Here is a 12,776-nt window from a genome sequence, read left to right as displayed (position 1 = left end):
TGGCATCAGCAAGACACCCGCAGACCAACGGGCAAGCAGAGAGGGTCAATGCCATCATGCAGCAGTACCTGAGATGCTATGCCAATCAACAGCCTGCGACGTGGGTGGATTACCTGCCGCTAGCCGAGTTCGCTTACAACAACACGAAGCACGTGTCCACAGGAGTGACGCCGTTCTTTGCCAACAATGGGAGGCATCCCAGAACCTTCCCGGGACTGGAGAGAGTGGGGGAAGGAGAACCACAGACGGCGGACGCGTTCGCGTCAGAGCTGCAGGCGGTCCACGATCAACTCAGACGGCAGCTGGAGCTAGCTAAGCACGCCTACAAGGTGCAAGCTGACAAGCACAGGCGGGTTGGCGAAGTGATCCAAGTGGGAGACTGGGTCTGGTTGGCAGCCCACGCAGTGCCGACCAGGTCACTTGCCAAGAAGAAGTTGGGGCACAAGCAGATCGGTCCGTACCAAGTCGAAGCGCAGATCAACCCGGTAGCCTTCCGACTGGCGCTGCCGGAGGGTTCCAGAATGCATCCGGTGTTCCACAGGTCGGTGCTCACTCCCTACAAGGCACCTCACAGGTTCCAGGAGCCAGGGACGGCGCCAAGTCCGCTCCGGGAACGGACGGAGACGCGGGGGGTGAAGCACCAGGACCACATCAACGAGGTCACGGAGATTTTGGACTCCAGATGGGGGGAGGAGGGAGTCGAATACCTCTTAGCCAGAGAGGGCACCCGGGCCAGCGCCAATAGCTGGGTACCAGACTACGCTTTGGAGGAACCCCTGCTCAAGGACGAGTTTCATGCCCTCTTCCCACACAAACCCATGCCAGCGAGCTTCTTCGACGACTGGTTGTTCACACCCACACTTTCTTCCAGCACGTTCCATGGATTCGACTCAGAAGGGGAACCCGCACGGAGCACCCGTTCCCCAGAAGGTTCACCGGCAGGTTCGGCATCAGGCAACTCGTATTGGTGGGACGATCGACCAGAGGAGCAATGGCGCAGGAAGTGGCTGGAGATGCCAGGTCGAGCGACCGACGCAGAGACTGACATGGACGTGTTCGGGGAGGACCTCGGGTTCGAGCACGGCGGTACAGAGATGGAAGAGCAACAAGTCAACGTCGACGACCGCGAGGGGGAAGACTCGGAGGTTTTCAGTTGGCGGCCACCCACGGGGAGCGACCTGTATCCAGCATTCCCTCCCATGATGATGGAGCACCCAGCACCCACACCTGACAGCGGGGAGGGGGGAAGGGGGGGCTTCGAGGGGGGGATGGATGTCAGGGGTTCAGAAGCAGAGACGCAGAGAAGGGTGGAAACAGAGAGCGAGGGGGAGGAAGCCGAAGGGAGAATGAGTGATGATGACGACCCGAGATCTCCAAGCCTAAGCAGTGAGTCAGAGGACTCCCAAAAGGGAGCCCCAGTGAGCAGAGCAAGGGGGGGATCCGGGGGGACACCCCAGGAGGAAGGGAACAGAGGAGATTCAGAGAGCAGCAGCTGGAAGTCGGGACCCACGCTCAAGACTGAGAGCAGCAGGGAGGAAGGCAGCCAGGCATCGGGTTCCGGAGGCCGTCAGCAGGAGGGAGGGCACGAGTCAGGGGTGGTCACGCCCTCCTCAGAGAGCGAGGCAACGGTCAAGAGGAAAGTAGAGAGTTGGGCGCGCGCGCCAAGTTCAAATGCAGCGGAAGCTGGAGCAGTAAGCAGCCCGGAGAGTGAGCCAGGTCCCAAAGCCCGCCGAAAGGAAGCGGAAGGATCAGGGGGGTCAGCGTCAGAGGAGAGTAGAAGGGAGGAGTCCCAGGGGGGCAGAAGGACCCAGAGACGTAGGGAGAGGCGAAGGAGGTGGAGCAAGGCTAGGGTATTAAGCTGGTGTGCAAGAGGCGGGGACTCAGATGGGTCTTCGCCGACCTAGGGCAGAAGGTGTAGAGCTGCACGCTGCAGTTCGGAAATGAAACCTGTAACTCAATAAAGACTCTTTTAAAGTGGACGCTGTGTGGCGTGGTCCTATGTGAGCTGGGACCTGGTAGCAGCTCTGACACATACGCTTCAGGTTACAGACTTTGCTAACCCAGAAATAATGCTTCAGGTTAAGAACTTTGCTTCAGGATGAGAACAGAAACCGTGCTCCGGCGGCGCGGCGGCAGTGGGAGGCCCCATTAGCTAAAGTAGTACTTCAGGTTAAGAACAGTTTCAGGTTAAGTACGGACCTCCAGAACAAATTAAGTACTTAACCCGAGGTACCACTGTATGTTGTTTTTTTGGGGGAAAGGAGCAGAGGGGAGCAATAATCTCCCATCTCACTGAGGCTCAGGAGTAGTAACTCTTAATTCTTAACAAGGCAAATTAACCGAGAAAGGCACCAGTTTACGCACAAGTAACTCATACCCATTACAGTGATGGTGATGATTTACATTTGTATACCACCTTTATCTTCCAAGAATCTCAAGGTGGTGTACATGGTTCTCGTGCTCCCCATTTAGTCCTCACAACATCTAGGTGTGCTCAAGCTTCTGAGGGATGGATGTGCTCAATGAGTGTAGGAATAACGGAGACAACAGGAGGTTGGATGCAGGTGAGCTGTGCAGAAGCACGCTGGCAAGCATGTTCCAAGCAAGCTGCCGGCTAGCTCTGCCGAGGCTCCTTTTATTAGCAGGTCAACAATTGGAAACAGTAGTGAAACCACCCTGAACTTAACGTACTTCCATCTACGCACATTTCCAGCATTAGCAAATACATGTGTTGGGATTTGGATTTGATGTCCTGCTTTATCACTACCCAAAGGAGTCTCAAACGGCTCACATTCTCCTTTCCCTTCCTCCCCCACAACAAACACTCTGTGAGGTGAGTGGGGCTGAGAGACTTCAGAGAAGTGTGACTGGCCCAAGGTCACCCAGCAGCTGCAGGTGGAGGAGCGGAGACACGAACCCGGTTCACCAGATTACGAGTCCACCGCTCTTAACCACTACACCACACTGACTCTCAGCAGGTGGCAATGGTCTCTCACGTGTCAGCAGGTGTTTCCTTAAAATGTTCCCCCCGATACTTGATTATGTCTGCGTCCCCGGTCATTTTCCAGCCAAGCGTTATGTCTAGCAAACAAATTGTGAGAGGACAAAAGGTCAGGGGGGAAACCCTGTTTTCTAGCCAAGAAGGTCAGGCAAAGCAGGCGTAACCCTCCTGGACATACTGTTGCACATCTGGTGCGAGGTTTGCCTTCGCAAAGCGGATGGTTACCTCCATAAGTGAGAAATGGCAACTGGAATGGGAATGGGAGCAGATAACTAGAGGCATTACCTTTCTTGGATTATTTCGCATTGGAGGGGTTGTCAAGCTGTGACTGTTGATATCCAGCCACATGTTTGGCTTTGGAAGGCAATAACTATGCTATAGTGCCCATTATCAATTCCTTTTTACTAAGTCCTCTGAGGGTTACAAGGCAAGTTTAGGAATCTCTAGCAAAGTGCCTGTATTTTAATGTTTTCTTTGCAGCGCTGTGGAATCTTGTACTGGGCATAAAGCTCACCAGGTCATAAAAGAATCCTGCTGCTACCATAATAGCATTTCCCCCCTTACTTTTGACACCTTCTATTTTGGGTTGTTTGTGAACTTTTTATTTGGACACTCAGTCTGACCATTATGTTTCCCTCCCCTTATGGTTTTGACTTTTAAAACAAGGCTGCATTTTAAATTGCATTTTAACCTGTATTTTAAATTGTTTATTTCTTTTCCTTTTTTCTTATTATGTTTTTACTGAAATTGTATTGGTGTTAGCTGCCCTGAGCCCAGCTCTGGCCGGGGAGGGCGGGGTATAAATAAAATATTATTATTATTATTATTATTATTATTATTATTATTATTATTATTATTAGAGCTTAGGGAACACTTGCAGTAGGAAACTATTTCAGCCCATGTCATGTTTGATAAGGGAGAAAACCGGCTGATTTCTGGTTCTGTTAGATTAAATTGACTTTTGAGTTATGGTCCACCATCTTCTTTTGGCGTGTTTGCATGTGGTCAGTCTCTGGATGAGTGGGTGGCTGTCTGCAAACTTTATGTACAACAGATTGAGTTTGGTGATGGGTACAAGCTGGGCTATGCATGTGAGAAAATTAAAAATAAATGCAGTTAGTTTTCAGGCACAGTCAGACTTGAATTAATTAGGGCCAAATCGCTGATTTGGGTATATTTGGTCTAACACTGCAGAGTGTAGGATTTAGAGAGACACAAAGGATTCCAAATATGTCAACACAGCCTAAAATAACAGGGATTAGGATTTGGAGCAAGTCTTAGCATTGATTAGATATATTTAATCCTCTGACACTGAGTGCCATATCTATACAGAGCGGATCACAAGTACCTGTCTGATTAGGAGTCTAACTTTTAATGAGGGATCTGCCGCAAAACCTGCTAGATTTCAGGGACTGCAGGACTCTGAGGATGTGGTGGGCAAGGTAGTGGATGGGGTGGGTAGCGATTTATGGAGTTTTGTGCCTACTGTGAGGCGGAAGCCAGAGTTGGAGGATGGAGAGGGGTCTGAACAGTTGGAAACAGGGTAGGAGATGCAGGAAGTGGGGCTGGAGCTGGAGCTGAAGGGCAGAATGTGCCAGGAGCTAAGGAAGAGATGGAGCCTGAAGGGAGTGGACTGGTGGAATCCTCTTTTCCCCCTCCCTCACTGTCTTCCAGGACCAGGAGGGTCTTGAAGAGTCAAGCACAGTGATAACTTCCATGCAGAAGTCACAGCTTACTCGCACTGGCACTGTCAGTCAAGGGTGCTTAAGTCTGCCTGTTGGTGAGGTGTGGAAGTACCAAAAGAAAGTACAAGACTGTTTATGTGTGCAACGACAGCAGCAAGGATGCTTCTTGCCCAGAGATGGAAAGACGAAGAAGTATCAACCAGAGAAGAGTGGCAGACCAAGCTGATGGAATACACAGAAATGGCTAGACTGACGCGAAAGATCAGAAATCAGGAAGACCAAGTATTCTTAAAAGACTGGAATAAACTGGTAAACTGTAAGCAGTTAAAATCATTGGCAGGAATACAATGACACTTGTAAAGTAACATGGATTTGGATACTATCCTTATATAATAGAAAGATTACAGTAAAAGATGCAGGGGAGGGGATTAGAATTGGAACCCATGGAGGGAAGGAAGGAGGTCTCAAGGTTTGAAAAAACCACATTTTTAAGGTTTGAAAATGTTACGCTTATGGTGTACAACTTTTATGTAAAACTAATATTTTTAGTTTTGGACTGGCACCTACCATGGATCCACAGAAGCTGTCCAATCAAAGTTCTTAAGGCAATTCCCCCCCCCCCCAAAAAAAAATGTGTCCCAAACGCATCATTGCGCCTAGAGGTCAATCTCCCCTCTGTAGAAATATGGATCTGGCGCAGGACATTCAACTTCTGGCTCTGCCTAAACCCGGTCTAATCTCCCTAGTGCAACAAGACTGTCTCAAGAGTGCCTGGTCTAAAATTGTCAATCAAAAACTTCACTCTTGTGATTTATCCCCACAACAGCTACTCACTGTGGGTTATAGCAAAGCAAACAGTCTAATTTGCCAATGCCTAAATGATATTGAGCGTCAGCACAACTTGGCCACAATAAGGAAATTTTGCCCACGGTATGACCATTTTCCATCCTTCCACTTTGACTCTCTGGCACCCTATCTCTATAATCTAGCAATTCCAAAATATAGGTGTGCCTTCACCCTCGCAAGACTGAATGTACTGCCCTCGGCTGTACTTGAAGGACAATTCCAACAGATTCCATACAAAAAACGCTTATGTCCCTGCGGAGATGGCAGCACTGAATCAGTGGCACATGCCCTCCTCACGCACGCTCTCTACAAATACCTGAGGAACGAGATTATCACGCCTCTTTTATTGACCATCCCAGGTTGCCCAACCACTGCCATAGTCTCGTTTCTCCTGGCAGATCAAGAGAAGCAGATGACTGCAAAGGTTGCAAGGTTTCTAGCTGGGGCAATCAGAATAATTTGACTGCTGATTCAGGACCCTAAACTGTGTTTGATATAAATGACTTTTTATTTTGTTCTGTGTATATCACAATGTTTTTTGTTGCTAACAGGGAGATACTCCAGCTGCCAAGCCACCAGAAGCATGCGTCTGCGTGTTTAGCGCTCCTCGGAAGCTTCTGTAAATTTGTGCTTTGTCAACAAAGAATTAAACCAGCAGCCATTTGTCCTCCTTAGGCTGGGTGTGCTGAGGACAGTAGATTTTGTCCAGGGTACATGGGGATTAAGGGGGTTGCTTTGTACTCAATATCTGTAGACAAGTGCAAAACGTAGTGTGAGAAGAATCTGCTCTGGATTTCACCCCTAGAGGGTTATTGTCATGATAAATGAGCTAAGAATTGCCAAGCGCTTGGCAAATTGACAGAGTTACGCTGATAATGCTAATGCTTTTGACTTATGTATTATTACTCATTCTTCACTTCCCTGAGTGGTGAGAACTTCAGGGACAGCTCTACTGGGGTTTTTTTTTCTCCTTCTCTTGGATGAGAGAGAACTCTGGATTTCTGCGGTGCATTTGAAATACGTGTTTATTTACAAGTATACCAGCGGAGCACATTTGAATTATGCAAATAGACGACTCCAAAAGCGAACAACACAATCCCTAATATATTCCATCAAATCCCCAAAGAGAAACTGTTGCATCTCTGTTTCATCCAATTCTGGCAAAAACTATTATCTCCCTGTCTTGCGCTTCTCCTGTGTATGCCTAAATTCACAGCACAAGCTGCTTCTTTATGTCTGTGTATCTCTTTCCCAAATGCTAATGGGGGTGACGTCCCAAAGGCTGGAGTGATATTCCAGAACATTAAGGACTAAACGTATTTTCTTAAGATGCTTTTTACCCATTATTTTTTAGGTAGGCAAAACCTGATTCAGAGTTTCATAACAAGCAGAACAGCAAAATTCATAACAGTGTTTATTGCTATTAACGATAATAAAAGCTTTGGTCCATATGTTTAAGGAACTGCCTTGTGTTTGCCAAGCCAAAGGTTATACTGGGCATTGTCACACCATTTTTCAGCCTCTTAGGCACAAGGTTGTTGTTTTTTTGGCAGCTGTGATACTTGTTTGAGCAATTCATGGCATCTTGTTGGGTTAAAGTCAAGAGGTGTGAAGCATGAATTGTCTGCCTCAACTAACAAGGTACTCCTGTCCCTCAGTTACGACTAGCGAGCAGCGATTCAGCTCACCTACTGCTTGCTAAATGGTTGTGTCCACAAAGTTCTGCAAATGTCTGTGGGGTCATAGTAAAAGTGGTTTGTGCATCGTTGTCGCTGTGTGGAAGAGCCAATTAAAGCTGTGTATAATTTTTAAAAAGCTCTCCAATCTTTTCATCCACATGAAGGATGTTGAAAAGCATTTGAGGTAACAGCACCTTTCATAATTTCCAAGGACACTGTGCAGTTGAACCTGAACATTAACAGAAAAGTGGTTAAACAAAATTTTGTTGCATGCCAGCCCAATCTCAGTGTGGCAGGAGATTCCTGGAGTTCCAGGCGTTTACCCTCAAGTTTTGCTTACCTTTGAATGAGGGACAGCAGAGCCTATGGTGTCTTTATGATATATGGTTTATTTACACATATGTACAAACTGAGCGTACAATGGATGGGCTCACGGCATTAACACTTCAATGGGGCCTTGTTTTCCCCATAGCCACAGCCTTGGATTACAAGAGAAATCGGGCATAGCTCTGCTCCCAGCCTACAGCTCCCACCTGCAAGCTTCTACCTCAAATAACTCGATTATCAACTCTGGTCTTTGTCTTAATAAGGGAGGGGGGCCCACCCGTTTGCCGTGTGGCACAGAGCTACTTCCTGTGGTTTCTTAATAGCCCATACTTAGGAAGCTATTACCTCACTAGGAAACAAGCCTTGCTAGTGCAGGAATTGAATCCATGCAGGATCCAGGTATTAGAAGGGAGATCAAGCATGTAGCCTACCCCCCCCACCTAAACTTGTAGCAATATTTAATTCTGTATTTTTGGGTCAGATGCTTTATAAAAATAATTTTTTCCTTCCTTTTTAATAATTGCTCATTTCTTGCTTTGAAGAGTTATGGTGACCTGTGACATAAGGGCATATACAGTCATCCCTATTCTTTGCAGTGAATGGAGATAATGAGCCATAGGTCCACTAAACAGTCATTACAGGAAATAAAACTTGATTTCAGAGTAAGAGGGGTCTTCCTGACTGTTAAAAACCACTGTTGCATTACTTCCGTTTTATTCCTGGAGCATTACATGAATGCATGGATTAACACATCATAGCCAGAATGCTTCCATGATATGGAAGGATGCTATAAGGCAACTATTGGCAGTAACAACACATGTAATCAATTTTCCTATTGAGATTGATTACAGTTTAAAGAGCAATGCCCTATGAACCCCCATCACTCCAAGAAAATCTATATAAACCATTACTATTGTAACAAAATATTCTGAAGCTAAGTAGCATTAGGCACATGGCTGGAGAGAGGCTTGGTGTCAACAGAATGTAAGTTTGCCTTTGCAGTTCATGGACAGTTACGCTGTTGCCGGAAAAAATAAGCTGCAAAAGTAGAAAGAGAAGTGACCGGGTTGAACACAAAGACTGGAGAATGGACAGAAGAGTAGAAAGAAAAACAGTGGCTGCTCTCATCTGTCACATCTAGTTTGCCCCAGAGAACTAGACCACACTCTGCCTAATGCATACTCTCCAACATTTCTCTGATGAAAATGTTGTTGTTTAGTCATTTAGTTGTGTCTGCCTCTTTGTGACCCCCTGGACCAGAGCACGCCAGGCCCTCCTGTCTTCCACTGCCTCCCGCAGTTTGGTCAAACTCATGCTGGTAGCTTCAAGAACACTGTCCCACCATCTCGTCCTCTGTCGTCCCCTTCTCCTTGTGCCCTCCATCTTTCCCAACATCAGGGTCTTTTCCAGGGAGTCTTCTCTTCTCATGAGGTGGCCAAAGTCTTGGAGCCGCAGCTTCACAATCTTTCCTTCCAGTGAGCATTCAGGGCTGATTTCCTTCAGAATGGAGAGGTTTGATCTTCTTGCAGTCCATGGGACTCTCAAGAGTCTCCTCCAGCACCATAATTCAAAAGCATCAATTCTTTGGTGATCAGCCTTCTTTATGGTCCAGCTCTCACTTCCATACATCACTACTGAGAAAACCATAGCTTGAACTATACGGACCTTCAGGGACGCGGACTTAGAAAAAATATTGGGGGGGGGCCGGGAAAGCTCATGAATAATAAATAAGCTCATGAATATGCAAATAGTGGCTCCGGCCCTAAATAGGGCAAGCCACGCCCCCCCAGCCAGCCGATTGGCTGGCTGGGAGGTGTGGCCAGTCGGGATTCCCCTGTTCTCGCGGGATTTCCGGCAGTGCCTTGGCAGTGGCGGTGGTGCTGCGAAGCAGCGAGGCAGGAGCCCCCGCCATTAGGGCGCGCGGCTGGCTGGCTGGCTGGCGAAGGAGCAGGTGGGGAGGAGGCAGGGGACGGCGGCGGCGCTCTGCTGGAAGGGCGCCCGAAATTATTGGGGGGGCTGAGCCCCCCAAAAAAAAATTTCGAGGGGGCTCGAGCCCCCTCAAGCCCCATGGAGTCGGCGCCTATGCAGACCTTTGTTGGCAAGGTGATGTCTCTGCTTTTTAAGATGCTGTCTAGGTTTGTCAGTGCTTTTCTCCCAAGAAGCAGGCGTCTTTTAATTCCGTGGCTGCTGTCACCATTTGCAGTGATCATGGAACCCAAGAAAGTAAAATCTTTCACTGCCTCCATTTCTTCCCCTTCTATTTGCCAGGAGGTGATGGGCCCAGTGGCCAGGATCTTCGTTTCTTTGATGTTGAGCTTCAGACCATATTTTGCGCTCTCCTCTTTCACCCTCATTAAAAGGTTCTCTGATGAAAATAGGGGTGTCCTATTTAATCATCATCATCATCATCATCATCATACTCCGCCCTTCTGACTGAGTTGCCCCAGACACTCTGGGTTGCTTCCAACATATGTAAAAACGTAACAAAACATTAAATATTTAATAAACCTTCCCTATATAGGGCTGCCTTCAGATGTCTTCTAAAGGTTCTATAGTTACTTATCTCCTTGGTTTGGGGGGTCACATAACTCCATATCCTCTGATGAAAATAGGGATGTCCTAAGGAACAGCAGGACATTCTGAGATCAAATCAGAAACCAGGATGGGTTCTGTAAATCTGAGACAATTCTTGGAAAATGGGGACACTTGGAAGGTCTGCTAATGCTTGCTGAAGCAGACATTATCTTCGCTATTAATTAGGGTTTTAATTAATTAATTTTAATTAATTCTTATGATGTTTTTATAATGTTGCACTATTTTAGTGTTGTTAGCTGCCCTGAGCCCGGCTTCGGCTGGGGAGGGCGGGATATAAATAAAATTTATTATTATTATTAGGGTTGTTATACACCCACAATTTCCCCGACACAGCCGGTAGTCAGCCCTCGCAAACAGCATCTGGGCAGAAATGACTGAAATGTTCGGGGAAATCCGGACACTACCAGTCCATGTCAGTAGTGTAGATTCTGTTGAATTTCATTAAAAATAGTTCAAAAACTAAATTTTATTTTTATTTATTTTGTTGAAAGAGTTCAACAACAACAACAAAACTATTGAAATATGGCAACCCTACTATTAATGAATTAATTGATACCTAAATAACATAGGGATGTGTCCTGAAAGGTTTGTTTGTGTGTGTGAGGAGGAAACAGACCTAGAAGTAATGACTGAGTGAAAGGCCACTGTGACAGGTAGATGACATATGGAATAAGGAAGGAAAAGAATGGGAGCATAACTCAAGAGAGTGTTGCCTTGCTAGTGCCCTTGTTGGCTTCCTTTCCTTACAGCCGCTCATCTAGTTAGGGACTGTGGTTTTATTGCTTTGAGAATAGCTCTGAGTAGGTGCAGACATTCTTCCATTGCTTCTGTTTTCCTCCCCAGCCAGCAAGCTTTTGGCTTTGTTCTGTCCTGCACCTGCTTTTTGATTTATACACCTCTGTGCTATTTAATTCCAGGATTGTTGACTTTTGTTTTCAGTTCATTCTATTACCATCCTCCCCTCCGGGCACTTTCAACCTCCACCATTTTATGGGTCAATATATCATGAATGTCCAAAGCATTAATATTCTAGAGTAAGAAATGATCCGCATCTGACTGACCCAGTGGAAGGAACGGAAAATGACTTAGAATCTAATAATTTGAGGCGACTGAAATTGAACGTAGTCCAAGAAAATGTGCAAAGGGTTATGTGTGAAACCTATGTCTATTTCAATCATCTCAGGCCCTCCAACTGGCAGGGGAGGTCTGGTTGGCATTGACCTGAGTAGTGGTAGTTCTCAGTGGTAGTTCCCTTTTTGTGGAACTCCCTCCCTGTTGAGGTGTGTCTGTCTCCCTCACTATTGACTTCCGGGAGATTTAATTCAAAAACAGCTCTGTTTACCCAGACATTTGGTGGTTGAAAGGCACTAGCCATGGCACCTGTGTAATTAATAAGTGGTGTGTGTGTGTGTGTGTGTGTGTGTGTGTGTGTGTGATTGCTTTTAAATGTTTTTAGATGCTCTAAGTGTTTTTAATGCTTCAGGTGGCTTTAAAATGTTTTCAAATGTTTCAAATGTTTTGTTGCTGTTGTTGTTTTAATTGTACTGTTCTAACATTTTTATGCTTATTGCCCTGGGCTCCTTTGGGCAGAAGGATGGGAAAGAAATCTAACAAACATCATCCTCATCATCATATTTACTTAAATTCAGTGAGACATGCATCTGAGTAAGCAGAGGGAATGGGCGCAGGAACCTGACATTTTCTCTTGCTGTGCATTGCCAGTGGTGGACAAAATAAACCTCTTCCAAATACAGTGGTACCTCAGGTTACAAATGCTTCACGTTACAAACACTTCGGGTTACAAACACTTTGGGTTATGAACTCCGTTAACCCAGAAGTTGTTGCTCCAGGTTGTGAACTTTGCCCCAGGATGAGATCGGAAATCACACACTGGTGGTGCGGCAGCAGCGGGAGGCCCCATTAGCTAAAGTGGAACCTCAGGTTAAGAATGGTTTCGGGTTAAGAACGGACCTCTGGAACGAATTAAGTTCGTAACCCAAGGTACCATTGTATGATGTGGAGGAGTGGGGAAGCGAACCCAGTTCACCAGATTATGAGTCTACCGCTCTTAACCACTACACCACACAGGCTCTCAAGATGTAGTATTCCTACTCAGCGAAAGGAATACAAATATAGGCTGCTAGGAAATCTGTACTCATGTCACCCAAAAATCCAAAACACTGTCGTGCAAGGGCCTAGCTCCACACCTCCCTTTCGTTACCATTTCAGACACCTTACAACAGGGCCGGCCCAAGACATTTTGTCACCTGAGGCAAACCACAAAATTCTCCCTCCCCACCAGAGAAGAAGGGGTGAGTGAAGATCGACATCAGGAACAAGGGAGGAATAAGGATCTACATTGGGAACAAGGGTGGGAGGAGACCACCAGCGCCTCCTTTTTGCCCCAAGGCGACATGGACCAAAGGCAGCATTGGGAGGGGAGCTGCTGAGGAGCTAGCAGATCTCCAAGGCGTGCACCACAGCTGTTGCTGCTATTGTAGAAGCAGAAGCAGCACCAGTGGGAGATGCATTCTTTGCAGGCTGGATCTGCTCCCCTGTGGATCCTGCCATCCAAGACAATTGCCTCACCTTGCCTCATATCACCTATGCAATATGAAGTCTGTGAAGTGGGGAGCCTTCCCT

The 12,776-nt window shown here is 46.8% G+C and overlaps 1 long non-coding RNA gene across 1 annotated transcript in view; it reads left to right on the top strand.

The window, feature by feature from the left end:
• Window positions 1-9,025: 9,025 nt before the first annotated feature.
• Window positions 9,026-12,776, top strand: part of LOC309522713 — a 149,227-nt gene continuing 145,476 nt past the window's right edge. The window contains exon 1 of the long non-coding RNA XR_014215163.1: window positions 9,026-9,125. This is a non-coding gene — a long non-coding RNA (uncharacterized lncRNA). The remainder of the gene's footprint in view (window positions 9,126-12,776) is intronic.

The sequence above is a fragment of the Podarcis vaucheri genome (assembly GCF_965113315.1).
Source record: "Podarcis vaucheri genome assembly, chromosome: 17".
In the NCBI taxonomy this organism is placed as follows: domain Eukaryota; kingdom Metazoa; phylum Chordata; class Lepidosauria; order Squamata; family Lacertidae; genus Podarcis; species Podarcis vaucheri.
This window is presented reverse-complemented; position numbering and strand designations above follow the sequence as displayed.